Source organism: Geotrypetes seraphini, chromosome 3 (assembly GCF_902459505.1).
Source record: "Geotrypetes seraphini chromosome 3, aGeoSer1.1, whole genome shotgun sequence".
NCBI lineage: Eukaryota > Metazoa > Chordata > Amphibia > Gymnophiona > Dermophiidae > Geotrypetes > Geotrypetes seraphini.
In genome coordinates, this window is record NC_047086.1 from 37,422,071 (window position 1) to 37,449,344 (window position 27,274).

General features: G+C 43.1%; 1 long non-coding RNA gene across 2 annotated transcripts in view; it reads left to right on the forward strand.

Annotated features, from left to right (window-relative positions):
- Positions 1-27,274, forward strand: part of LOC117358064 — a 191,238-nt gene that overhangs the window by 4,515 nt on the left and 159,449 nt on the right. The gene's annotated exons all lie outside the window — the stretch shown is intronic.

Consider the following 27,274-nt stretch of genomic DNA (forward strand, 5'->3'; position numbering starts at 1 on the left):
AGGGGACATGATCGAAACATTCAAGATATTGAAGGGAATAGACAGTAGAGAAAGAGAGAACGAGAGGGCACGCTCTAAAGTTAAAAGGGGATAGATTCCGTACAAACATAAGGAAGTTTTTCTTCACCCAAAGAGTGGTAGAAATCTGGAACACTCTTCCATAGGCTGTTATAGGGGAAAGCACCCTCCAGGGTTTCAAGAAAAGGTTAGATAAGTTCCTGCTGAACCAGAACATATGCAGGTAAGGCTAGATTCAAATAAAAACATAAGAAGTTGCCTCTGCTGGGTCAGACCAGGGGTCCATCGCGCCCAGCAGTCCGCTCCTGCTGCGGCCCATCAGGTCCGTGACCTGTAAGTGATCCTTTGGCTAAAACCTTACAATCCTCATTATTCTTCTATCTATACCCTTTTATGAACCAATCTCTACCTCTATCTACATCCCTCAATCGCCATATCCTTCAGGAACTTGTTCAATCCCCTTAATGTACTCTGTCCTATCACAGCTTCCGGATGCGCATTCCAGGTGTCCACCACCCTCTGAGTGAAGAAATATTTCCTAGCATTGGTTCTAAACCTGTCCCCTTTCAATTTTTGTCCGAGTGCCCCCTTGTTCTTGTAGTTCCCAATAGGCTGAAGAATCTGTCCCTTTCCACCTTCTCTATGCCCTTCATGATCTTGTAAGTCTCTATCATGTCTCCTCTGAGTCTCCGCTTTTCCAGGGTGAAGAGCCCCAGCCTTTCTAGCCTCTCAGCGTATGAAAGGTTTTCCATACCTTTTATCATGATGGTCGCTCTTCTCTGAACCCTCTCAAGTATTTCCATGTCCTTCTTTAGGTACGGCGACCAATATTGGGCACTGATCTTTGACCTAAGGGCCGCTGCGTGAGCGGACTGCTGGGCACGATGGACCACTGGTCTGACCCAGCAGCGGCAATTCTTATGTTCTTATTGACTAACTTTTACAGATGTTGAAAAATTGGAAATTCGAACAATAAAACTTCTCCATGCCCACAAACTAATATATAAGAATCAGTGTATGATAAGACTGTACATTCCCTATATCAAAGGAGGAATTGACCTCATAAGCCTCTGTATTACATCTAGAGTTACTATCATAAGCCTTTCCTCCAACAAGAGACCTTGTTTCCCTGATCAAAAATGAATGTTTCAGGGAAATAAAGATGGGCCGAGCACTGACAAAACTTCCAATGGAGCTCAGAACAACGTCTTTCAGTGGGCAATCTTAATCCCCAGTCTCATGATGCCATTTCCATGACTGCGAGAGAATCAAATCAACCAATCCCTTTTATTTCTCATTAAAATAATGCATTCCACTCTATTCTCTGGTTTAATCCATATGGCTTTAGGCACCTGGGCCAACTAGTCTTAGGCCTCCTTCACAGTGCATTCTGGGATGCACTGGGAGTGTCGTAAGACTCCGATTAGTCAGATCCCTATGGGAAGGATCTTAGGTGCCTGGGCCAATCAGGACATTTAAGCCCCTCCTCGTGAAAGGGAAGGCCCACCATTCTGAAGAGGTGGGCCTGCCAGCCAGAGGGAGTGGGCATCCCTCCAGCCAGCCTTCAAGAAAAAGATACGGGGGTAAGTTTTGGGGGGTGGGGTGTTTGGGGGGGAGGACATCCCTTCTGCTGAGGATATTAGGGGAGTGCCGGCCTTCCAGAAAAATATATGGGGTGGGTTTTGGGGAGGTGCCGGCAGGAGGGATTGGGCATCCCTAGGGGGTTGGGGGAGTTTGGGGGTTCTCTGCCGTGGCTGCTCAGCTGATTATGGCAGGGGAATTCCTCCCTTCCCCATCAGCTGAGCGTCAGGGACTCCACAAAGCCGTGATTCTATAACCGGCATCCTAAAATGATTGACAGGCGATCAGCAGCCGCTTTTAAAGCAGCCACCGACTTGAGCGTCAGCTACAGAATCCGTTACAAAGCGTCTCCAATGTGTACAAAATGCATCAATCTGACTACTGAAGATCCTTTGCACTTGCGATTCAGTATCCCAAGCTCCGGCATCGGCCTACTGGCTGCCCATAGCCAAACACTGCATCTTCAAAGGCTTAGTACTTGCTTTTTAAGTCCTTATACAACATGGCACCTGGCTGCATAACAGCCAACCTCCCACCTTATGTCCCAAACAGAACCCTCCGCTCCCAGAAGGAAATGTGTCTTCAAATACCCCCTGGTCGGAGCCTCCAACTAGAAAGTGCCAGACGAACGTCATACTCTCACTTCTTACCAAAGTAATGGAATCAGTTCCCTCCTAACGTCAGATCCTTTGATGGACTTTTGAGCTTTAGAAAAGAAATAAAAGCCTACCTCTTCACCTGAATCCTTAGGACAAGCTAGCATTCAGATTGTTACTCCCAAACCACTGTATTCTTAATAGATGTTCAACTGACTCTCTTTCTGTGCACTCACGGACTCTCTCTGTGCATGCTTCAGGCTCCAAGTATGTGCTAATCCAGAACAATTGAACTAGACACATCCCGCTGTACTCTCCTATTGCCTTAATCTTCTGTTCCCTGTTGTTAATTGTTATGTGTCTTGTTTGCTAACTGTTATGTAATATGTTACCTTGTAATCCGTTCTGGACTCCTTGGGGAGGATGTGAGATAAATCGAAAGAAAGCACAAGCTCACTGACAGTACACATTTGGGAGAGGAGCTTATCTTTTGCAGAAATAAAATTACTTTTAATATATCTACTGGATGGAAACAATACACGCAGACATTTGAATGGAACATATCAGAAGAATGATGTGCCTTGAAGCAGCATAATCCAGTCTAATCCAATCCCTTTGATAAGGTCCAAAGTGCATTACGAGACATGCATTTAGATATAACAATTAAATATCACATATAAAGAGATAACAGAAAACAAGTCCAATAAACTAGAGATTCTAGTCCAATCCTTGGTTTTATATACTTGTTCATCCCTTACAAAAAGGGCTCGACTCAGTTAACAAAATTTCCTAAATTCAGCTAGAGAATGAGATAATTCTACTCCAAAAATATCTTAGAACAGAAGAATCGACCAGAGATTTTTGAAACAAGTGGCAGATGAAATTTAATGTGGACAAATGCAAAGTGATGCACATTGAAAAGAATAACCCAAATCACAGTTATAGGATGTTAGGGTCCACCTTGGGGGTTAGCGCCCAAGAAAAGGATCTGGGTGTTATCGTAGACAATACAACGAAACCTTCCACCCAATGTGTGGTGGCGGCCATAAAAGCAAACAGGATTTTAGGAATTATTTAAAAAGGAATGGTTAACAAGACTAAGAATGTTTTAATGCCCTTATATCGCTCCATGATGCGACCTCATCTGGAGTATTGCATTCAATTCTGGTCTCCTTATCTCAAGAAAGATATAGCGGCACTAGAAAAGGTTCAAAGAAGAGCGACCATTATGATAAAGTGGGATGGAACTCCTCTTGTATGAGGAAAGACTAAAAAGGTTAGGGCTCTTCAGCTTGGAAAAAGAGACGGGTGAGGGGAGATATGATTGAAGTCTACAAAATACTGAGTGGAATAAAAAGAGTACAAGTAGATCAATTTTTCACTGTGTCAAAAATTACATAGACTAGGGAAATACTTTTTAAAACCAATTGGAGGAAATTTTTTTCACTCCGAGAATAGTTAATCTCTGGAACGCATTGCCAGAGGTTGTGGTAAGAGCAGATAGCGTAGTTGGTTTTAAGAGAGGTTTGGACAAGTTCCTGGAGGAAAAATCCATAGTCTGTTATTGAGAAAGACATGAGGGAAGCCACTGCTTGCCCAGGATTGGTAGCATGGACTATTGCTACTCCTTGGGTTTTGGCCAGGTACTAGTGACCTGGATTGGCCACTGTGAGAACGGGTTACTGGGCTAGATGGACTATTGGTCTGACCCAGTAAGGTTGTTCTTATGTTATCAGTTTTTCAACTGGCTAAGAGATTACTGAAGACAAGTACACAATGGTGTCCTTTATTAAAGTGCAGTAAGATTTGGAGTTATTGTGGATTAACATGGGCCTTTCTTATGTGATAGCTGCAAATCCTAAAGCTCACAGTTAACATGATAAATGGTCCTGCATTAATCATGTTCGCCAGTTAACATTCGGTAAGTGCACTACACTACCTGGATGATGCTTCCCTGCTTATTCCCAGCCCATGCCATGGCCTCTATTAGAGAAATTCAGAAATGTGTGGGAACAGGCAAACTACTGCACAGGCCCTTAGTTAAGTGGAGGCGTGACCTAGTGGTTAGAGCAGCTGCCTCAGTAGGGTCGCCAGACGTCACATATCCTCTTTTTAGAGGACTGTCTGGGTGCCCAGAGGGATTTCCGAAACCCAGCAGTACCTGACCTCAGGGCCGCATCTAGAGGGTGTCTGCGCATGCACGGACGTCAACGAGATGACATCATGCACATGCACACGTGCGTGATGTCACTGCGTCAACATCCACGCATGCATAGATGGCCTCATGATCTCAGGGAGGTTCATGTGGGGGTGAGGTGGGAGCGGAGCTGGAGGTAGAATGGGGCAGGGCTGGGGGGGCAGAACGTGGGACCAGGTGTCCTCCTTTTTAATAGATGAAATCTGGCAAGCCCATGGCTCTTCACCCTGCGGTTGTGAGTTCAAGTCCCTACAGCTCCTGAATGTAAATGGAAAAACAATAACCAAGAACACACAAGAGCAGCATGGGAAAAAAAACTAAACCAACAATACAAACTAAAACTAAAAGAAAAAAGAAAAAGACATACTACACAAACCAAATAGGCATAGAAGCCCAAATCACAAAAAAACTATTCCAATTACTAAAAGAACTCACAGACACCAAATCCTACCTAGCCAAAATGACAGCCCTCCCCCTTCAGCCACTCCTTTAGCTGAATACTTTAAAAACAAAATTACAACTGCTAAGACAAACTTCGCAGGACCCCCAACCCACCTAGAAGAGATCACAATGCCCCCCCACAGAAAAAGAATCAGCTGCAACAGATAGAACTTGGTCCCACTTCTCCATTATACAATGGTCCGACCTTAACAAACTCTATAAAAAATACAGCCACGCAGCTTGCGAATTCAACCAATGCCCTCCATACCTATTAAAAACCTCCAGCCTAAAATTCCACACTCTCCTCCTTCAATGGATACAAACCATGCTCACAAATGGCCTTTTCCCACAAGACCTCTCCGAAATCATCGTCACCCCGATCTTAAAAGACCCAAAAGGAGCAACAGATCAACTATCCAACTACAGACCCATAGCCTCAATTCCACTATATGTCAAGCTAATGGAAGGCCTCGTAGCTAAACTCCTCATCAATTACCTAGAAAACCACAATTTGCTCCATCCTACACAGTCTGGATTCAGAACCAACTTCAGCGCTGAGACACTACTAGGATCCCTTCTGGACACAGCTAGACAACACCTCAGCAGAGGCAAAAAAAAATGCCGGTTATTCAACTAGATCTCACCGCAGCATTTGACCTGGTAGACTACGACATCCTGCTACAAATATAAGATACAATAGGAATCACAGGCAACGTACACACATGTTTCAAGGATTCCTACAATTCAGGATCTACAGAGTAAAGACAAACAAAGAAAAATCAGAACCATGGTCCAACCCCTGTGGCGTACCCCAAAGATCGCCATTATCCCCAACACTCTTCAACCTCTACATTGCATCCCTCGGCACCTACCTAAACAAAATAGGCTTAACCTCCTATAGCAATGCAGACGACATCACCATTCTCCTTCCTTTTGATCAGCCTACGCCCACCATGACAGATACACTACACAGAACTCTAGCAACAGTGACAACATGGATGAAAGACCACAAAGTAAAACTGAACCCAGACAAAACAAAATTCATGCTCCTCGAAAAAAATAAAACCCCAACCATAACAAACCTAGTAATAAACTCAATCACATACCCTATTCATCTCTAAAACTTCTGGGAATGACCATGCACCATGCAACCACAAATCAACAAAACAATACAGAAATCATTTGTGGTCATGAGAAACCTAAGGCAAGTTCGAAAATTCTTCGACAGAAAACAATTCCAGCTCATGGTCCAGTCCCTAGTCCTAGGTCTCCTTGACTACTGCAACGTCCTCTATCTCCCCTGCCCCGCAACAATGATAAAACAACTACAAACAGTACAAAACATAGCCCTGAGACTAATCTATTCCCTAAGAAAACACGACAACATCACCGAGGCATACCTCGATTCATACTGGCTCCCAATTCAAGCAAGAATACTATTTAAATTCTACTGTCTATTATTTAAATCCATAAATGGTGACATCCCAGCCTACTTGAACAACCGCCTACTCCAAACTACCGCAACAGGAGAACCCAGACACCATTCACATACCCTCCAATCAGAAACATCAAACGGAAAAAAAATGTACGATGGCCTTCTAGCCACACAGGCAGCAAAACTAGACCAATCTACTAATCGCGACCCCAGACTACAAAACTTTCAGAAAAGAAATAAAAACCCTGCTATTCAAGAAATCCATGAAGACTAACACCGTATGAAAGCAAACCGCTCTACTCTGTAACACCTCTGGACATGTCCACAAATCCTTTTCTGTAATCCGCCTTGAACCGCAAGGTAATGGCGGAATAAAAATCACTAAAGTAATGTAATGTAATAAGTGGTATATAAATACTAAAATAAATAAATATGCATTAGTGCTTTCTGCGGCTTAGTAAAAGAATTCCTACGTGTAAACCATTTTTCACATGCGAAATATGGGTGAGGGCTTAATGCCTTTTAGTAAAAAAAAAGGTCCCAATTTCTTAAGGTGCATTAATGAACCAAATATATCCTATGGAATATATGTCCCTATTTTTCACTAGCTCAACAAAATCACCAGGATTTCCGCTATCTATATCATTACATTAGTGATTTTTATTCCGCCATTACCTTGTGGTTCAAGGTGGATTACAGAAGAGGATTTCAGAATTACAGAACAGGATTTCTGGACATGTCTCAATCACACAGACAGAGGACCCGACAGCGCAACCTCTAGCTGAGATGGGAACACCCCAGCCACCGCCTCATGAAGACCTGTCATATACAAAATTCCTCCAGAAAGTATCCACAGCTCTAGCCCTATCGCCAGCAGAGACTCCAGTCCAAAGCAATGGAGATCGGGGCATCATCAAGTACCTCGACATACCCAAACCCGCCACAGCGCTACCAGTTCACAGGCTGGTAGAGTGCCGCGACAAGATCTGGCAGACACCCTCATAACAACAAAAAAATCCTATCACAAGATTAAAAAACATTCAAAATGTATCTTACTCAAAGTGTAAGTGATAATAGTGCTCAGTCAATTAACACCAGTACATCTCAGGCAGTGGCGTATCAAACATCACATCCTCCCTACCGCCATAAGCCTTAAAAATATATATGAAAGAATTCAAAAGGTCACTTATCTTCATGATTGATTGAAAATTCTTCACCAGGCATTTCCGGGAGATTGTAAGCACTGCTCAATTTGATTTTCCATTGTCGGGTAATCCCAATGTGTAAAAGGTCAGTGTTTGATACAGCACTGCCTGAGATATACCGTTGCCGGTGTAGGTGGTGTTAATTGACTGAGCATTATTACCACTTACATATTTGAGTAAGATACCTATATCTCACTATTCATGTTTTAAATTTAGTTTGCTAATAATCTAATCTGATATGGGATTTATGCGTCGGGCTATGCCTAGAAAAGGTTCAAGGTGACTTACAGTATAATTTACAGAGAACAGTTTAGTACAGTGCAAGGAAGCTTAGACAACATTACAGTACAATGATGCACTAGAGATACATTAAGATCTTTGGGATTCTTTGAGGTAGAGATTGTCGAACCATGCAGTGAAAGAGGTAGTTTGGCACATTTAAGGGAGGAATAAGTACAAGAGTTAATATGGTTCAATGAAAGATGTCATGAAGTAGAGTCTGTTTCAGTCATTAACTAGTGGTTAGCCGAGTACTTGGTTCCATGGTGGTAATAGGATGAAGAGTTTGGCGTTGATGGAAGTTGGGCTTAGTTATTGGTAGAGTTTGTGGAGTGGAAAAGGATGGTCTTTAGTTTCTTGCAAAACATGGTATAGTTAGATTCAGATCTGATGGTTCTCAGGAGGTCGTTCCAAGCTTTCACACCAGAGAATGTGAACATTGAGTGGAATATACATTTGTACTTGAGGTTTTTTGTTGTGGGGAGGTTCAACTGTATCCTGTCGATATTTTTGCATGAGGCGGACCATGCCAAAGAGAATAGGTGAATTAGTGGTGCAGCGGAGCTTCCGTTGAGTATGTGGTGCATAATGCAGAATGTGTTTAATTTTATTCGAGATGAGACAAGTAGCCATTGAAATTGTGTGCAAAAGAAAAGACTGAAAGACAAAAAAAAAAAAAATCCAACCTCTGTAAATCTATGCACAGCTAATAGAAATTAGCAAAAGTTTATTTAGATACAATGCAAATGATTCTGCAGTTAATCTAATTTAAATTATAGGTTTCCTTTTTAACACTTTTTTAAAATGTATATTAATCAGACTTGAATTACTTTACAGATTTCCAATGTGTTGATCTCTTTGTACAGGTAAATGTTAAATTGGGAGTGTTGTGTGTAAATCTAGCAAGAACAGCAATAATTTAGTATTAAACAGGTCATTTCTAAAGGACGATAACTTGCTTCTGATCACATGAACACAGAAGGTGGTGCATCATTCAGTGAATAGTGCATCATATGTTGGACTGTATACAAGCAGTTTAGAAATCCGCATCCAATGTAATGATAAAGTCTAATAGTGATAAAAACATAGAAACATAGAAATAGACGGCAGATAAGGGCCACAGTCCATCCAGTCTGCCCACCCCAAAGACCCTCCCCTACCTTTCTCTGTGAATAGATCCCTCGTGTCTGTCCCATTTGGCCTTAAAATCAGGCACGCTGCTGTCCTCAATAACCTAAAGTGGAAGACTATTCCAGCGATCAACCACCCTCTCAGTGAAAAAAAATTTCCTAGTGTCCCTGTGCAGTTTCCCGCCCCTGATTTTCCACGGATGCCCCCTTGTTGCTGCGGGACCCTTGAAAAAGAAGATATCTTCTTCCACCTCGATGCGGCCCGTGAGATACTTGAATGTCTCGATCATGTCACCCCTCTCTCTGCGTTCCTCGAGTGAGTACAGCTACAACTTATCCAGCCATTCCTCGTACGGGAGATCCTTGAGTCCCGAGACCATCCGGGTGGCCATTCTCTGGACCGACTCCAGTCTCAGCACATCCTTATGGTAATGCGGCCTCCAGAATTGCACACAGTATTTCAGGTGGGGCCTCACCATGGATCTACGAAACTCCTGCGTATGCAACCTATGATTTGCCTTGCCTTGGATGAAGCTTGCTCCACTTGATTGGCAGTCTTCATGTTCTCACTGACGATCAGCCCTAAGTCTCGTTCTGCTTCAGTTCTTGTTAGGATCTCACCATTAAGGGTGTAAGTCTTGCATGGATTTTGGCTGCCCAGGTGCATGACTTTGCATTTTTTGGCATTGAAGCTGAGTTGCCAGGACCTAGACCAGCGCTCCAGTAGGAGTAGGTCGTGCATCATATTGTCGGGCATTGAATTTATGTCCGTTGTGCTATTGCCCACTACATTGCCCAGTTTGGCGTCATTGTCGAATAATGTCATTTTACCTCGCAGCCCTTCTGCTAAGTCTCTTATAAAGATGTTGAATAGGATCGGGCACAGGACCGAGCCCTGCGGCACCCCACTGATCACCTCCATTATTTTGGAGGGGGTGCCGTTCACCACCACCCTCTGAAGCCTACCTCCAAGCCAGTTCCCAACCCATTTCGTCAATGTATCGCCCAATCCTATAGAACTCATCTTTCTCAGCAACCTGCGGTGTGGTACGCTTTCGAATGCTTTGCTGAAGTCCAGGTATACGATGTCCAGGGACTCCCCATTCATCCCTCCCCCCCTTTTAATAGGCTGCGGTGCAGGTTTCTTCTGTGGCCCAGAGCGTCAAATGCTGCAACACTGCTCCCATGCTCATTGGGTCAGTTTGTAGTTTTGTTTCATACAATTTTGTGTTTGCAAAGAGTGTGCTTTGAATTCACTTTATGCACTTAAAACATCTGAATTAATCTTTATAAAGTTGATTTACCGTATTTTTCACTCCATAAGACACACTTTTTTTCCCACCCAAAAGTGGGTGGAAATCTCGGTGCATCTTATGAAGCGAAGGTACAAATTTTGTTACCCCTCCCCCCATACCATTTTAAAACCTGCCTGCTGCCACCGCACCACCTTTCTAAACCCACCCACCCTCCCGCTGCCACTGCACCACCTTTCTAAACCCACCCACCCGCTGCCACCGCACCACCAGCCCGCTGTTGCTGCACCACCTTTTTTTTTTTAACCCCCCCCGGTCCATCCGTCCGTCTGCCGTTGCCGTTCCCCCTTTTTTAACCTGGTGGTCCAGCATCCAGCCAGCTCCTCATTTCCTGGCCAGCGGTGAAACAAATCAGCAGCACAGCCATCAAGAGTAAGCTTTACGCTCTCCTGCTCGGCCCCGCACTGCTTTCTGAATGGCTGCCATAAATTCTCGCGAGTCCAACGAGAACCTAAGGCAGCCATTCCGAAAGCAGCGCAGGGCCGAGCGGGAGAGTGTAAAGCTTGCTCCTGATGGCCGTGCTGCTGATTTGTTTCGCCGCTGGCCGGGAAACAATGAGCCCAGAAGAGCGAAGGCTGCTATGGCAGGCAGGGAGGGAGCGAAGCCGGCTGATGGCAGAATTTAAAAAGGTATTGGGGGGCTTGCCTGGCCCTGGCTGGTTGGCCTGGAGCTTGCTGGCTGGATGGCCTGGGGCTGGCTGACTGGTCTGGAGCTGGCTTGGGGCTGGCTGGTTGGCCTGGAGCTGGCTGGCTGGTTTGGGGCTGGCTGGTTTGGGGCTGGCCGGGGGCAGGCTAGCTTGGGGCTGCCCACCACTAGATGTGACCTGTACCTATCCCGGCCTACCATTAGACCACCAGAGGGGGGACAGGGTACAGGGCACAGTATTTGGTCAGAATTTTTTTGGTTTTTTTTCCTCCTCTGAGGTGGGTGCGTCTTATGGTCAGGTGCATCTTATGGAGCGAAAAATACGGTACATATATGTAAACATTTTATACATGATAATTAACTCCCTCCCTCTTGGATCATTTATTGATCTATTGTCCATTGATACTGAAATTTTGGAGATCCATTTGGGGGTCAAGTGAATAATGTATTGGAAAATCCAGTGGCATTAACATACGATACTGTGCTATTTGGCATGTTAATGAGGGCTAAAAGCCAAATATACTCAAATAATAATAAACTTCTATTCATTATGACAGGGGTTGCCATATAAATGATTATGAAGAACTGGAAAAATTGGGACCGGTTGGATTATACCTTCTGGTGGAATTCTTTATGCCATATTTTTTAAAATGGAGCGTATGATAGCCATACAGCAGGGGTATTATAAGAAATTTAAGGATGTTTGGGAGCTAGTAACAAAATTTTGTAAGGAATGATTATTATTTTTCCCTTTGAATATACATGTCCGGGGGGGGGGGGGGGGGGAGATAATTTGATCTATTTATGGTTGAGGGTAATTGTTGGGTGTATAATGGGGGGGGGGTGATATATATAATTGATATGTACTATAATTTGATAGAATATTAAGTGCTGTTTAAAGTGTAAAATGTTTTTATTAATTATGTTGCACTTATTGCTAGTTTTAAACTGAATAATGAATTAAAAAAACCCAAAACACAACAACTTTGCAAGAGGTTTCCCAATGATGCAATGTACCTGGGGCAAAGGGAGGATTAAGTGACTTGCCCAGGGTCACAAAGAGCAGCGTAGGTTTGAACCTACAACCTCAGGGTGCTGAGGCTGTAGCTTTAATCACTGCTCCACACTTTTCCCCCTGTGATGTCACATCATATGCACAGCACCCGGAAGTGATGTCAGCGAGAGAGCCGATGGTTCGTGAAGAGCACGTTGTTGACCGTTGCAAACAACAATTTCAGCTATAGGTATGGGGGGAAGGGAAGGGGGCGTGCGTGGAGGGGAGGAATTGGAAGAGGGGGGTGGCAGAGAGGAGCAGGGGTGAGTGCTCCCACCAATATGGTGCCTAGTGCCCTCGCCCCCCCCCTCCCCTTACTACGCCACTGAGCGCAGGCTATATTGTGATGCCAATAGAGAATGAATGGGCTTTGGAGCATTTTCCACACGGCACTTGATCGCGTGGCTTTGTAAAAGAGGCCCTGATTTTTTTTTTTTTGCCTGGTTTAATTTCTGAAATAAGCCAAAATATCCCCAAACTGGCCAACAAAATCTAGAAAATGATTAAAAAATGAAGCAAACTTTTTGGGGGTTTCCCCCCTGGGTATTTTTATACCTTTGGTTTCATTAACTTGGAATGCCAAAAGATCTGGATTGGCGAATACACAAAGACTAAAGCTTTTGTTAGATCTGCGGGAAAATTGGTGAGTTCCTATATGTTTAAACTTACGAAGATTAGGAATGCAACTCCACCTACGATAAGAGATTTAAATTATTTTCAACCATTTCATAGAACCCTGAAAACATTATCATTTTCTCAATATTTAACGAACCACTCCTCTTAATCTTTTTTTAATGACTTCTGGTTTATATTCCTTTTCTTTACTTCAATCAATCATTATCATTATCAACTTTATGACTGTTAAAATGCTTGAGTACCTGAATTAAACCTATGTAAACCATTCTGAGTTCTCCTGGGAGAACGGTATAGGAAATTGAATGACTAAATAAATAAATAAAATATTCAGGCACCGGCATTGGACTTTGGGATTTCCGGAGCTTGCCAATGAATAGCTGGTTAAGTGCAATATTCAGCTCTTAACCGGTTATGGGTTAATTACATAAACATAGGACTGATGTTTATGTGGTCCTATTTATACGCCATCAAAAATAGCCAGTTTTCAGTTCAGTATCAACTGTTATTTTCAGTAGCGCAAACCGGTTAAGTGCCAGTCAAAACTAGTGGTTAGCTCGGAACTGGCAATTTAACCAGCCAGATGTTACTTCTGGCCTGTTAAATCACTCTGACTATCGACCCCTACAAGTCAATCAACTAGTATGTTTAACTCCTTTTAACATGACTTCTTTCAAGAGCCTTTTTTCTAATTTATCAATTTGTTCTCCCCTCTTTCTCTCCTTGAATTGCAACCTGGTATTTCTCATGCTGGGTCCATGAGAACAGGCTGCTTAAATTCAAGAATGGATTTTGCGAGGGTGAAGTGTGCAAGGATTTTGCATTCTCATTGTAAATCACTGGCAGTGAGCCAGGAAGCCCCCTCTCCCCCCCCCCCCAGAGGTAAGAAACTAATGAAGGGAGGGGTGCAGGAGAGCTGAAGACTGTCCTGGGTAATGCAGTATTCATTTAATTGGGAACAGGGACTGGTGTAAATTTCTTCATTTTAATTGCAAGAGGGGAAGGGAGTTGTTAAGGGAGAAGGGAAGAAGGCTGCATAAAGTTTTCCAGCCGAGGAGCCACAGGCAGGCTAGTATATGCCAGAGAAAGAACTCAATTTAGGGCAATTTGCTCTGCAAGCTGGGCTGCAGTCTCCCCTGGGGGACAGCAACGAGGAAGAAAATGAAACCAAAAGAGAGCTTGATAAAATCACCTTGCACAGACAATCTCAGCAGAATAGGTTTTAGTGAGTTAAATCTGCCTCAATCAATATGATTCTTTTCATACAAGTTACAAATAAAAAGGCACAAGATTACATTGAAAAGCGAGAATGTAGAGCTTGCCTGATGTTGCACAGGGGAGCTTTAGAGGACTTCTTGTGGAGGGATATATGTTCTTACAGCCATAATATTTTTTTCCCACCCTGGGCAACAGAAAAGCCTTAGATAAGAGTTTTCCCAAGATTAATTTCCATCTTTTGATCAGGGCTTAGAGGCTTTGGGTTGTGAATCCTAACTGTCTTGATGTCTTTTAACAATTAGATACATAGGATTCACATTCAAATTCTAGCAATTCATACGATAACCGAGTCAATAAAGGAGGCAGCATGTTTAGCAAGGAGTAGTAGGCAGATTTTGTACAGGAATCCTTTGATTTATGGAATAACTACACTTATGCTATTTTTTTTTTTTTTCAATATACCTTCGCTGCATATATTGAAACCTATTTTCCTACAGACATTAAAAACCCAAAGAGGTATTCATATATATCTATATATACATACGTGTGTGTACTACTTAGATACATATATAGATACATAAGTACTACTTATATGCATATACTTATATACATATACATAAGTACTACTAATATATATATATATATATATATATACACATACAGTGTTCCCCCATGAATTCATGATTCACGGACTCAATTATTTGAGGTATCTTCCAGTCAGAAAATACAGGGAATGAGTCCGCGAATCAGCCTTCTGCACAGCTGATTCCTCATCCTCTCCCCCCCCCCCCCGGTCAGCCAATCAGCCTTCTGCACAGCCAATTCCTCCCCCTCCCCCCCGAGCATACTGGGTATGATTTATTGCACCTGCCGGCACCCCAGCTGCCCTCTCCTGCCTTTTTACACACTCAAAACCGCATTTGCGGTTTTTCAAAATTTGCGGGTGTTCCTGGAACAGAGCCCCTGTGAATTTTGGGAGAGTACTGTGTGTGTACTGCTCTATTTATTTTGATTTCTATCCCGTTCTCCCAGAAGTCTTTACTGCTCTGCGGAAGGTCATTAGTGAGTCTAGCGACCTGATCTGTGTGGGTAGTCGGTTCCACTTAGTACTACTTAGGAGCTTCATTGTATGTTACCCCCCCAGCTCCCGTCCTAATATTTTTGGAAAGAATAAACAAGCAATTTTCATCTACTCTTTCCACTCCACTCTCTATTTTATAGACCTCTATCATACCTTCCGTGAGCCCTCTTTTCTGAGCTGAAGAGCCCTAGCTGCTTTAGCCTTTACTCATAGGGAAGTTGTCCCATCCCCCTTTATCATTTTGGTTTCCATTCTCTGTACCTTTTCTAATTCCACTATACCTTTTTTTGAGACACTGTGACGAGAACTGCACACACCATTTGAGGTGCGGCCGCACCATTGGATGCTAACAATAAATTATTGATGATGATTGGCACTGATTAGGATTTGTGCATGCATCTGGATGTGTGCTGTAACAATGGGCACCTAAAACCCACAGCGCCAACCCAAAAGTGGCATGGATGGGTCAACAAAGTAAACAGCCAATATCTTTGAAACGAATGCCAGAGAGACGCTGCCGCCATTTTGAAGATTCATTTTCAAGAATGTGGATGTGAAATGAAGGTGTTTGTTTAGTGAATTGGTTGATCAAATCATTTAGTTCTACTACTTTTTTGTTTTGCAGTTATGTGGGTATGATTAATGTGACCATATATCCTGTTTTGAATGGGTACATCCTGTTTTTAGATCATCTATCCCGTTGTCCCCACGCACAGCTTCGGGAAGCTGAAATGTCCCATTTTCAGAAAGAGCATCCCGAAGCTATGCGTGGGGACAATGGGATACCGAAATGTCCCATTTTCAGAAAGACCGTCCTGAAACTGTGCGTGGGGACAACGGGTTAGGCGATCGCGGAGCCTGGGATTTCTCCCTGCTTCCCTAACGCCGACGCAGCAACAGATCAGGTGCGTGCAGTGACTGCACAAGCCTTCTCCCCCGATGTCAATTTTAACATCGGAGAGGAAGTTCTGAGGGGGGGGGAGGTTTGTGCAGTCATTGCATGCACCTGGCCTGTTGCTGCGTTGGCGTTGGCTTGGAGAAATCAGCAGCGGCGATGGCTTGTGGAAGGGGGAGGGGACAGGGAGAGAGAAAGAAAGAAAGAAATGAAAGAAAGAAAGGATGCACAGTCAGAAGGAAGTTCAACCAGAAACTCATGAAATCACCAGACAACAAAGGTAGGAAAAATGATTTTATTTTTAATTTAGTGATCAAAATGTATCAGTTTTGAAAGTATATATCTGCTGTCTATATTTTGCACTATATTTAACGGGATCCGGGGTAGGACCCGCCCCGTTTTGAGGAAAAAATATATGACCACGTTAGGTATGATAGACACCTCAGCCCTGAGGAAGGAAATTAAATGTGATTTCATGTCAGGAGAGGTGCTCAATGTTTCCACAATTAAAAGATAAGTTGAACAAACGTTGAACAGAATTAGAAATAAACTTTAAATTTGAGTTAAAGGTAAATCTGCACTAAACCAGTAGACTATATCTGCTCTAAAGAAATATTGAGAAAATTGGTAAAAAATGAACAATGGATTAATGAGGATTTGAACTGGAATTTCTGAGTAATATACTTAGACTGGCTGTCTGAAGATCCATTAAAACTATTTTGTGGCATTGGGATAATTATTAGTAAACTGATGGGTCAGGGGTATTCCTAAAAGCTGGGTGCAATATTATAGGAAAACAGGTCCAAGGATAAAACAGGGGAAACAAAACCACAACCTCAAAAGCACAGAACAAAGATGGAATTGTCCCAATCAGAATGGTGCACAAAAAAGTGTCTTTCAGCTCATCTGATAAATCCAAATGCATTTATTCATCCAAAATTCATAAAATGACTCTACAACTCGACATGCGCATGTTTCGGCCCAAACGGCCTGCCTCAGGAGTCTACAAGTTTATACATAAGCAAAAATACATTAAAAAATAATACATATTAAACATAAAAAACACATATTTATTTAAAAAGACAGCAAAGGATAAAAACTATATATAAAAACATTAAAAAAGAAAATCTGACGTCAAGTGTTAAAATGTATAAATGTCACCATGGCACTGCATCATACAAAGCAAATATGAAACAATACATAAATTGCATCGCATATCAAATATTTGATAAGAAATAATCATAACAGTTCATCATGCAAAACGGATATAAAACAACCGTAAAGAAATACATCAAAAGATAATCATAACAATTCATCATGCAAAGCAAATATAAAGCAATTCATCACATGAAGCAATTATTAAAGCATGAAAGATATATAGCAAAATAGGTCTCCATACCTTGGGTATTGGGATTTATACCAGGTTTCAGCAGGTGTGTCCGGCACCCAGATTGGGATTTGGAAGTTGGCACCAAGGCCCAGATTCTGTAAACTGTGCAGTCATTGTCAGCCGCCATTCGCAAGTCAATCGCACGGCACCGTTGTTTACAGAATCGTGTCTTCAGGAAAGATAGGCGCTGGAAATGTAGGCGAGGGTTTACAAGGCCTACATTTCGTGCTTACAGAGGTGCTTTAAGATGCCTAACGCCACTTCCGACATTAGCCACACCTACAATGGCATTAAAGCATCATAAAGTGCCTCTGTAGGAGTATTTCCAGCACCAGTTTTTTGTAGGTATAGATAGGCGCCTACATTTTCCTTTTAAAAGCTTTTTTAAATGGCGTTTTCAACTTGTTAGGTGTTGGTAGGCGTAACTTAAAGCTAGGGTTACCAGATTTTACGTTTTAAGGTCAATTATGCTTTACTGTTTATGTTATTGCATTTTTAATATCTCTTTACTGAACCTTGTTGTTCTAATACAATCTTTATTTATCAGCCAATTAAACTGTTGTAATGTACAAGGGGCTGCTGAAAAGTTCTCAGCCCAACCAAGAAGAGAATGACGTGGATACGGTTCAATCAATGATCTGAAACAATGTGAAAATAAAGAATTTTGTTTCTGCAAATTGGCACTTAATGAAATAAGATAACACCCTTTTCAGCTACAGTGGCAAAATAATGCTCAAAATTTAGGAAGTTGGTTGGTTGGGCTGAGAACTTTTCAGCACCTCCTGGTATGTAATAAAAGTGAGCCAAGTACAGGACAATGAAGCCATTGTGACATCACTGATGAGGTTGGCTCTTATTGGTGGAATGAGGCATTATGACATCACAATCTCAGCTCTGGTTACCAGAGACTGAGGCCCTGATTCTGAATAGGACGCCCGGGAGAGGCGTCCTATTCAGAATCGGCCTAAACTAAACCCCGATTCTGTAACCGGCGTCCATGTTACAGACGCGGGTTAGAGAAACGGGTTAGATTAGACACGGCCCGCTACACTTATCGCGGCAAGGGATCTCTCTGCCGCTATAAGTATAGCGGGCCGCGGCCCCCTGACCAGGAGGGTGCCCAAACCCTCTGCCCGAAGACGCACCCCCCCCCACTACCGCCCGCCCCCCGACACTACCGATCTCCCCCCCCGACAATATCGATAGCTGGCAGGAGGGTGCCCAATCCCTCCTGCCCGAAGACGCACCCCCCTCCCCGCCGCTAACAACCCACAAACCTCCACTCCACCAAACCTGTTCTTAGATGGGTCTTGCACGCCTCGTCGAAATGAAGCGGGCCCGCCCCTTCCCGGCCCATCCCGCTGAAGCCTAAGGCCTGATTGGCCCAGGCTCCAGAAGCCTGGACCAATCAGGCCTTAGGCATAGCGGGTCCGCCCATCCCCACTAAGTCTAAGGTCTGATTGGCCAATCCACACCCGGAGGACACCAGGAGGATTTAACATGAAAAAGAGGATGACTGTCTTGAGAAGGATCAATAGAGGTATCTTCAAGAGACCGGTAAGATCCAAAACGTCTCGGCCACAACCATGACATCCAATATCTTTAATCTCTCCCGACGTGCTTTATCCTCTATAGAAGTATCTGTACTCAATAAGGGTCTCTCTTTTGTACCTACCAGTCATTATGCGGCTTTTGACACCAGAGTGGCTGTGTTCAAATTTATAAGATCTTGCAAACTTAAAAAATTTTTTTACACAGAAGATACCTCTATTGATCCTTCTCAAGACAGTCATCCTCTCTTTTTCATGTTAAATCCTCCTGGTGTCCTCCGGGTGTGGTTGATCCTCACATTCAGACCTTTGAAGATCTAATATTGAGGGATATTGGTGGTTTAGAGAGCTATTCTCCTCGTACTCGTTACAACTTATCCAGACAACAACAAGCTGCAGTATCATCTCTGTCATCTGACACCAGCATCGTCATCTTTCCAGCAGATAAGGGTGGCGGAATAGTTATCCAAGACACTAATTCGTATGTTAGTGAAGCTCAACGTCAACTATGTGACTCCACATCAGGGCCGCCATCAGGGCAGTACTACCAGTCCTGCATTCAGGGGCCCGGAGGTGACAGGGGGCCCGGGCTCCCCCAGGGTCCTAGGCAGTATTCCCTCTAAGGCAGCGGTCTCAAACACGCGGCCCGCGTGTGGCTCTCCAGGTTTTATTTGTGGCCCGCGGTCTGGAGGCGATCATTCTCTTCCTTTTGGAGCAGCAGCCGGCTCGTTCGTTCAAAGCCAAAGCCGCGGGTTGGCGGCTCCTCGCGTTATCCACTCCTGCATCGGAAGCCTCTCTGATGTCACAACATCAGAGAGGCTTCAGACGCAGGCGCGGATCTCACAAGGAGCCGCCACCCGCGGCTTTGAACGAACGAGCCGGCCAGACACGCTGCTGCTCCAGTGGCGTACCAAGGGGGGGGCGGTCAACTGTTCTCCTTAGCGTGCGGCTCGCGGCTCGTCTAGAGCAGTGGTGCCCAACCTGCTTCCCTTCCCTTCTCACTGCTGCCATCGGGGATCAGGCCGGCACCGTGTCTTCGATATCCCTGATTCTCTTCCCTGCTGGGCCGACCAACTCTCGCGGTGGCCCGACGTCAATTCCGACGTCGAGAGGACGTTCTGGCTAGCCAATCGCTGCCCGGAACGTCCTTTCCGACGTTAGAATTGACGTCGGGCGGCGAGAGTTGATCGGCCCCGTGCAGAAGAGAAGCAGGGAGATTTCGGCCTGTTCCCGATTGCGGCAGCGGCAGCAGCCTATTCCGCGGCGGTGGTGGCAGGAAGGAAGAAAGAAAGAAAGAAGGTGTGTGTGAGGGGGGACAGGGAGCCAGAAAAAAAAGCAAAAAATGGGGCACGGAGGAAGGAAGGAAGAAAGAAAGAAGGGGGGGGGGGACAGGGAACCAGAAACAAAGCAAAAAAATGGGGCACAGAATCAGAGAAAGACAGACATAGAGAAAGAAAGAAAAAGTTAGGGGAGGGAATGAGGTCTGGAGGAGAGGAAGCATACAGGAGGCTGAAAGAAGGGAAGAAATATTGGATGCACAGTCAGAAGAGTAAAGTGCAACCAGATGAAATTACCAAACAAAGGTAGGAAAATGATTTTATTTTCAATTTAGTGATCAAAATGTGTCTGAATTTATATATGCTGTCTATATTTTGCACTATGGCCCCCTTTTACTAAATCGCAATAGTGTTTTTTAGTGCAGGGAGCCTATGAGCGTCGAGAGCAGCGCTGGGCATTTAGCGCAGTTCCCTGCGCTAAAAATTGCTATTGTGGTTTAATAAAAAGGATGGGGGATATATTTGTCTATTTTTGTATGGTTGTTACTGAGGTGACAATGCATAGAGTCATCTGCCTTGACCGCTTTGAAAAAACCCAGAATTGGAATGATAATTAACATTTTCTCAGCTTTGTGTTTTTTTATTTTATTTTTGGTAGATCATTTTGACTTGGTCATTTTAAAGTAGCTCGCAAGCCCAAAAAGTTTGGGCATCTCTGAGCTAGAGCGTTGAAACTGTGTATTTCTATTTTATCCCCCCTTTTACAAAACTGTGGAGCATTTTTTAGCACCAGCCGTGGTGGTAGCAGCTCTGATGCTCAGAATTCTATGAGCGTCAGGGCTGTTACCACCGTGGCTAAAATCCTCACTACAGTTTTGTAAAAGGGGGAGGGGTTGGTTTGTGATGACATATTCTATACTAGGCGAAGGTGTTTTCTGTGTTCTTTGTGTTTGAAAGACATGGTTTTCTGTTAGGATTGAAGATGTACGATTGATCTGTGCTGGTCTGGCTTGTTTAGTTTTACAATAGGTGTATTGATGTACTGCTCACTGCAATATTTAAGATGCTGCCTTTTCCTAGGTACTCATGTGTGACGTGTGGCTTGTTACTAAAAATCATGTTTTTCTTACAGATGTAGGGGGTGCCAAAAAATGATGGGCCCCGGGTGTTACATATGCTAGGTACGCCACTGTATGTAAAGATACCAGAAAGCTGGCGTAGCAAAAACTTTAAGTAAATTGTTATTCTTCTAAGTTTTGAGTATTTAACCCTCCCACAATCTCACAGGCACTCGTTTCAAGTTTCAAGTTTATTGAGATTTTGATTTAAACGCGTATAACAAAAATAAATTTGGGGAAATAAATAAAACCATTTGAACAATAAACATACAAACATATCCATAGATGATTAAAAATACATAAGGAGTACAAGGATAAACTACATTTGTTTAAAAATGCGTCCTCCGTGCCTGCTCATAAATTTGTGGAGTATGTAACTTGTCACGCATGCATATTTTTTTTTGCACACACCTCATCAATCCTTAGAGGAAACATTGGTCCTAGGCCACCATAGCACAAATTCCTGTATTATGTTTCTGCTGTGCACAACAATAAACAATAAACACTGCTGTCATACTTTTTTTTGTCCCCTGCCAATTTCCTGATAGCACCCCTCCGGACAAAAGGGGGGGGGGGGGAAGGTGTGCGTGGGGGGGCCCAATAGGATTGCTCAGTAAGGGGCCCAGAAATTTCTGATGGCGGCCCTGCTCCACATATTACACATTATTGCAGAATGATCCTACACAAGCTATCTAGGATGTGATTTCTCATGTCCTGGTGCAGGTTCTTGAAACTAGTGTAATCACTGATAAAGAGTTCAGGTTCTTGAGTTGTAAACATCCTCGTATACCTGTGATCTATTTTGTTCCAAAGATTCACAAATCCTTGTTAAACCCTCCAGGTCGACCAATAGTTTCTGGTATAGGATCACTCTTGGAACCTTTATCTGCTTTTTTGGACTTGTATCTCAAACACAGGGTTCCTCTGGCGCCCTCTTATGTCCTTGACTCCACTAGTATGATTCAGTTTTTAGCATCTCTCCAGGATATACCAGCTCATGCTACACTTCTGACCCTTGATATTTCAGCTTTATATACTAACATCCCTCAGAAGGAAGCCATTGAGGTTCTTAAAATTGAATTACAAGCTCAAGAAATGTCAGACATCAGGATTCAGTTTTTGTTAGATTTGGCCAATATAGCACTGGGTATGAATTATTTTCAATTTGATCTAGAATTCTACCAACAGATCAAGGGCACTGCTATGGGGTCCAAAATGGCCCCTTCTATTGCATGCCTTTATGTATCTCAGTTTGAGGCTAAATTTTTGTACCCTTCTGAATTTAGGAAATTTTTTCTATTTTGGAAGAAATACATTGATGATGTGCTGGCAGTTTGGATTGGCACTTCAGAGGACTTGACATGCTTTTTTGATTGGCTTAATTCTTGTGATTCCAACTTGCAGTTCACTATGACCACAGACTACCACCGGGTCTCCTTTTTGGACATTAATATCACGCTGACTAATGGCTGTTTTCACACAACTATCTATCGCAAGCCTACTGATAGGAACAACCTGTTACAGTATGACAGCTTCCACCCTAAACATCTAAGGAACAACATACCAACTGGACAATTTTTACGTCTGAGAAGACTCTGTTCCACGGTGGAAGAATATGTTCATAGAGTGGATGAAGTCACACAAAGATTTTTAGTGAAGGGTTATCCCCCTTCAGTGCTCAAGAAAGCTTACAAATGTGGCTTATATGTTCTTTGCTATTGCAAGCTCATCATACATCAGAAGTCAGTTCGTTGGTCTGTGTGTTACCTTATTCCATTCATGCTTTTCAAATTAAGAAAATAATCAAAAAACACTGGTCTATTATGCAGTATCATGAGGCTTTTCAAGAAGCTCCCAGATTTGCCTTCTCTAAATCTCCTAACTTAAGACAACAACTTACACATTCCCAGTTTTTAAGACCAGGGGTTTCTAGCCTTGTGAGGGGTCAGCACTCCCCATGCGGACATTGTAAAGTTTGTCAACTCAGTGTTACCACTCAACAAATGTTATTACCTTCTCGACACAAGTACACCCAGCATGTGACTAACTACGACTCCCATCATGTAGTTTATGCTATATCCTGCCCTTGCCAGCTGGTATATGTGGGAAGTACCACCCGTGCTTTGAAGCTCCGTATCAGTGAGCATATGAGCCGCATACGCACTGTAGTGCAAGAAGCCCCCCTGGTGCACCATTGGCACAGTAAAAATCATGCCTTGTCAGATTTAAGGTTTACAGTATTGGATCGATACTATAACACCAGGGGTGGTGATACAGCGCGTATGCTGTGGAGGAGAGAGCAGAAGTGGATTTTTGACTTGAACACTCTCCACCCATATGGCCTTAACAACGAGATTGAATGGGTTGCTTTCCTCTAGTCCGGTCTGGCTTGATCAGTGTATTTTTGAAGTTTTTTGCTCACGTCAGAGTTTCTCATGATGTCATCACGTTTATCACGTCCGGTTGCCTTCCCCCCTCTGGTTCAAATATCGGAGTGGGTGCCGGCGTTCTCTGTTGCATGGAATTCCTTTGACATTTTGCACGGTATGTACTGTGTTGTGCTCCTTTCTGTTATGGCAGCTGCAAAGCATATTATATTCAGCATAGGTATGTGGTCTTGTGAAGCCCGTATCTATAGCTTTTTTGACATATATATTTTTTTGCATTTCAGATAACCTTTGAACAATGCTATGGTTGTTACCCTCTATCAGAATTAAATCTCTTTTCTGGCGGGGTCTCCTGAAGCAGACACCGAAACGGGGCCGCGTCGGGACCCTGATGAGCTTTTGCTTTATAACCAAGTCAAGCTAAGTACAGTTAAAAGTATTAGTGGCAACTTGAATGCAAGAAAATTTCTCTTTGACCTATTTGCATACAGTATTTTCAATCAAGTAATTAAGAGATATATACCTAGTTGAAACATTTTTACACCTCTGAGCTGGTCTCGCTTTTAACATTGATTAAGCAATGATTGGAAGATAAACTCTTTTCCTAAGAGGGGGTTACCTCTCCCTCTTCAGAGTTTTATTTCTCTGAGCTGAGTTTTTGTACAGCGAGCCCTCCTCTCAGGTTGTGTAGATTACCGAGTCAGTCTGTCTCCTTCTATAGTTCAGTGCCTTTTCTGACTCATAGCAATTTTGTCCCTGCTGAAGTGGAGACTTATATTACAGGCAAAAAAAATAAATAAATTAATAGTGAATCCTCTCTTAAAGAGGCCTTCACTGGTTAAATATAGAAGCCCGCATGAAATACAAACTTTGGGCTCCTTTTACAAAGGTGCACTAACGTTTTTAGCTCATGTACAGGATTAGCGTGCGCTCTGGTGTGCACTAAACAAAAAACTACCCCTTGCTCAAGAGGAAGCAGTAGCGGCAAGCGTTAAGGCCCTAACACAACTTTGTAAAAGGAGCCCTATGTAGTGGGATTTTGGGGATTGTCCATGGTATGACGCCATTACTCTCTATGTCCATGGTTTCATTTCTACTGAATCTGATCTGTGCTTGAAAAATTCTTTAACACTGTTTTTTTTCTGTCAGCAAAGCAAATTTGCCATAAGAAACATAGAAAAACATAAACACAGATAAATGAAGGCAGATAAAGGCCATATGACCTATTAAATCTGCCTTTCCATGCCATCTACTATCCTTTCCTCTCGTTTTGAGATCCAATGTACTTGTGCCAAGCTTTGTTTAATTCAGATACATTTTTCATCTTCATCACCATTGATCTTCAGGGGTGGGTGGGGGGGTTTCCAGCAGGGGGAACTGGACATCCCTCCTGCCAGTGATCTTCAAGGGGGGGGTTCTGGCAGGAGGAATTGGGCACCCCTCCTGCTGGGGATTGTTTTGAGGTTTGTGGCAGGAGGGATTGGGCATCCCTCCTGCCACGGTCAGTGTGGGGTGGTTTGGGGGTGGCATCCCTCCAGCCAGTCAACTTCAAGGGGGGATGGGTTCCCGGCCGCTAAACTGATCGCCGCAGGGAGATTCCCTTGCGGCGATTAGCTCAGCGGCAACGCGATTCTCTAACTGGCACTTGTGACATGGACGCCAGTTAGAGAATCGGGATGGATTTAGGCGGTTCGGCGATTCTATAGAGGATGCCCGTGTGCGATTCTCAAAAGCCACTTAGGTGGCTGCTGAGACTGGGCATCCTATACAGAATTCAGCCCTGAATGCTAAGTAGCCCATAGCAATAAAATGGGCTTTTTAGCCTTTAGCACACACTAAAGACCTGATTCTCTTTAGGACACTGATCTAAGCAGACGCCTAAGAGGTGGCCGCAGATCATTATTAAATTACGTATTGGCGTCCTAAAGAGAATCGTGTTTATATTGCTGAAGCTGGCATTTTGCAGGCCTCCTTTTAAGGTGTCTGTCTCACGCATACGGATACTTAAGCATGCCCAAGGCCACTTCCAGGTGAAACCACGCCCATGCCCCTCCTTAGGCGTGCTTAAGGGTACCTATGCGTCGCCGTAGATGTGCTGTAGATGCCTACAATGTAGGCGTCCTTCCTCAAACAATGAAAAGAAAAAGTACATCCCGATTGGCTGCCAGATGGTGGGAGGACGTTTACCGCCGCCTTCCTTTTTTGAGAATCAGGACCTAAATCCATTAGCTTACCTTACTAAAAGGAGCCCTAAATATGAAAAATTTTAGGAAAAAATTAAAAACCTATTATTTCTTTCTTTTTTTTTTTTTTTTAAATCTTTATTCATTTCAAATCTTAAATCAAGTACAATATTGACATTTATCAATTAAGCATTCAGATACACTTGAAATCCTATAATAATAATAATAATAATAATAATAATAACTTTATTCTTCTATACCGCCACAATCTTGCGACTTCTAGGCGGTTTACAGTCAAGAGAGCTGGACATTCAGCGAATTACAATATGCAGATAGTCAGAGGAAATACAGAGAGCAGATACTTTAAGAAAGCACGGATATAGAAATACAATTTGTTGAGCAAGAGTATAAGATATACAGTTTGGTAGGCAATGTCTGAGAGGACCTGTTTGGAATAAGCCGCACATTTCAGAAAATACAGCGAAAAATTACGATATGATAAAGATAACAGTTTATATGTATCACAGTACCGTGAAATTCAAGTGGGTTAAGGAGGGTAGAGGGGATAAGGGTAGGAGGTCAGGGGGTACCGTTATTGGGGAGAGCGGGTCCATTGTTTAGGTATTTCAGGAACAGGTATGTTTTTAGGCACTTCCTAAATTCCCCGTAGGTAGTGGGCGAAAGCAGTTGATCTAGGTCTTTACCCCATAAGGCTGCTTGATGAGAGAAAAGGTGTTCGTGGTGTTTTTTTCAATTTGCAACCTCTAACTGGAGGGGAAATTAATTTTGAATGTGTGTTTCTCTTGCGTTTGAATAATGCCCTGTTTCAGCACCAGCCCAACCTAACCCCTTCCCCCGTTTTTACAAAACCGTAGAGCAGCTTTTAGCACCAGCCGCGGCGATAACAGCACAGACGCTCAAAGAATTCCTATGAGCATCAGAGCTGTTACCACCGCGCCTGGCACTAAATAGCGCGCTATGGATTTGTAAAAAAAAGGGGGGGGGATAAGTCAGCAGATTCGGTGGGGCACAGCAAAATAGAGACCCTGAAAGCCATAGGCTCAAAAAAACATCAATGTAGTATAATTTTGTTGATCCATCTCAGTTGAAAATTTTCTTATAAGATAAACCTAAAGTAGATAAATTACCTGAGATTATTAGAGATTGATAAGAAGTGATAAAGTAAAGAAAGGAATATAGTTGTGTCTGTCAGATTATAATTTATTGATCATCATAATATAAAATATTACCCCCCTCCCTTATTTATTTATGAAAATGATTTGTTTCAAAAACCTATTATTTCAATGAATATATATATATTTTTTTTAATCTGTCTTAATCTTTTTGTAAAACGCTTTGAACCATTCAGGTGGGATTTGGCAGAATATGAGTAATTTCAATTCAGCTCAATTCCAAATAGATATGTTCTGTGCACTTTTAAAATAGGCATCCTTTTATAGAATTATTGTCAGCATGTCTAAGGTGAGAAACTGTACATTTATTAACAAAGTCAGCACAGGTTTCCTTTGTATCTTTGTGGGCAGTCTGAAGCTTTGAGTCCTACAAGTCTGAAGATGCTATCAAATGGAACTTTTGCAAGAGGTAACCAACAATTTAAATTATCTCTTCCTTCCATAAAAGGGATTAA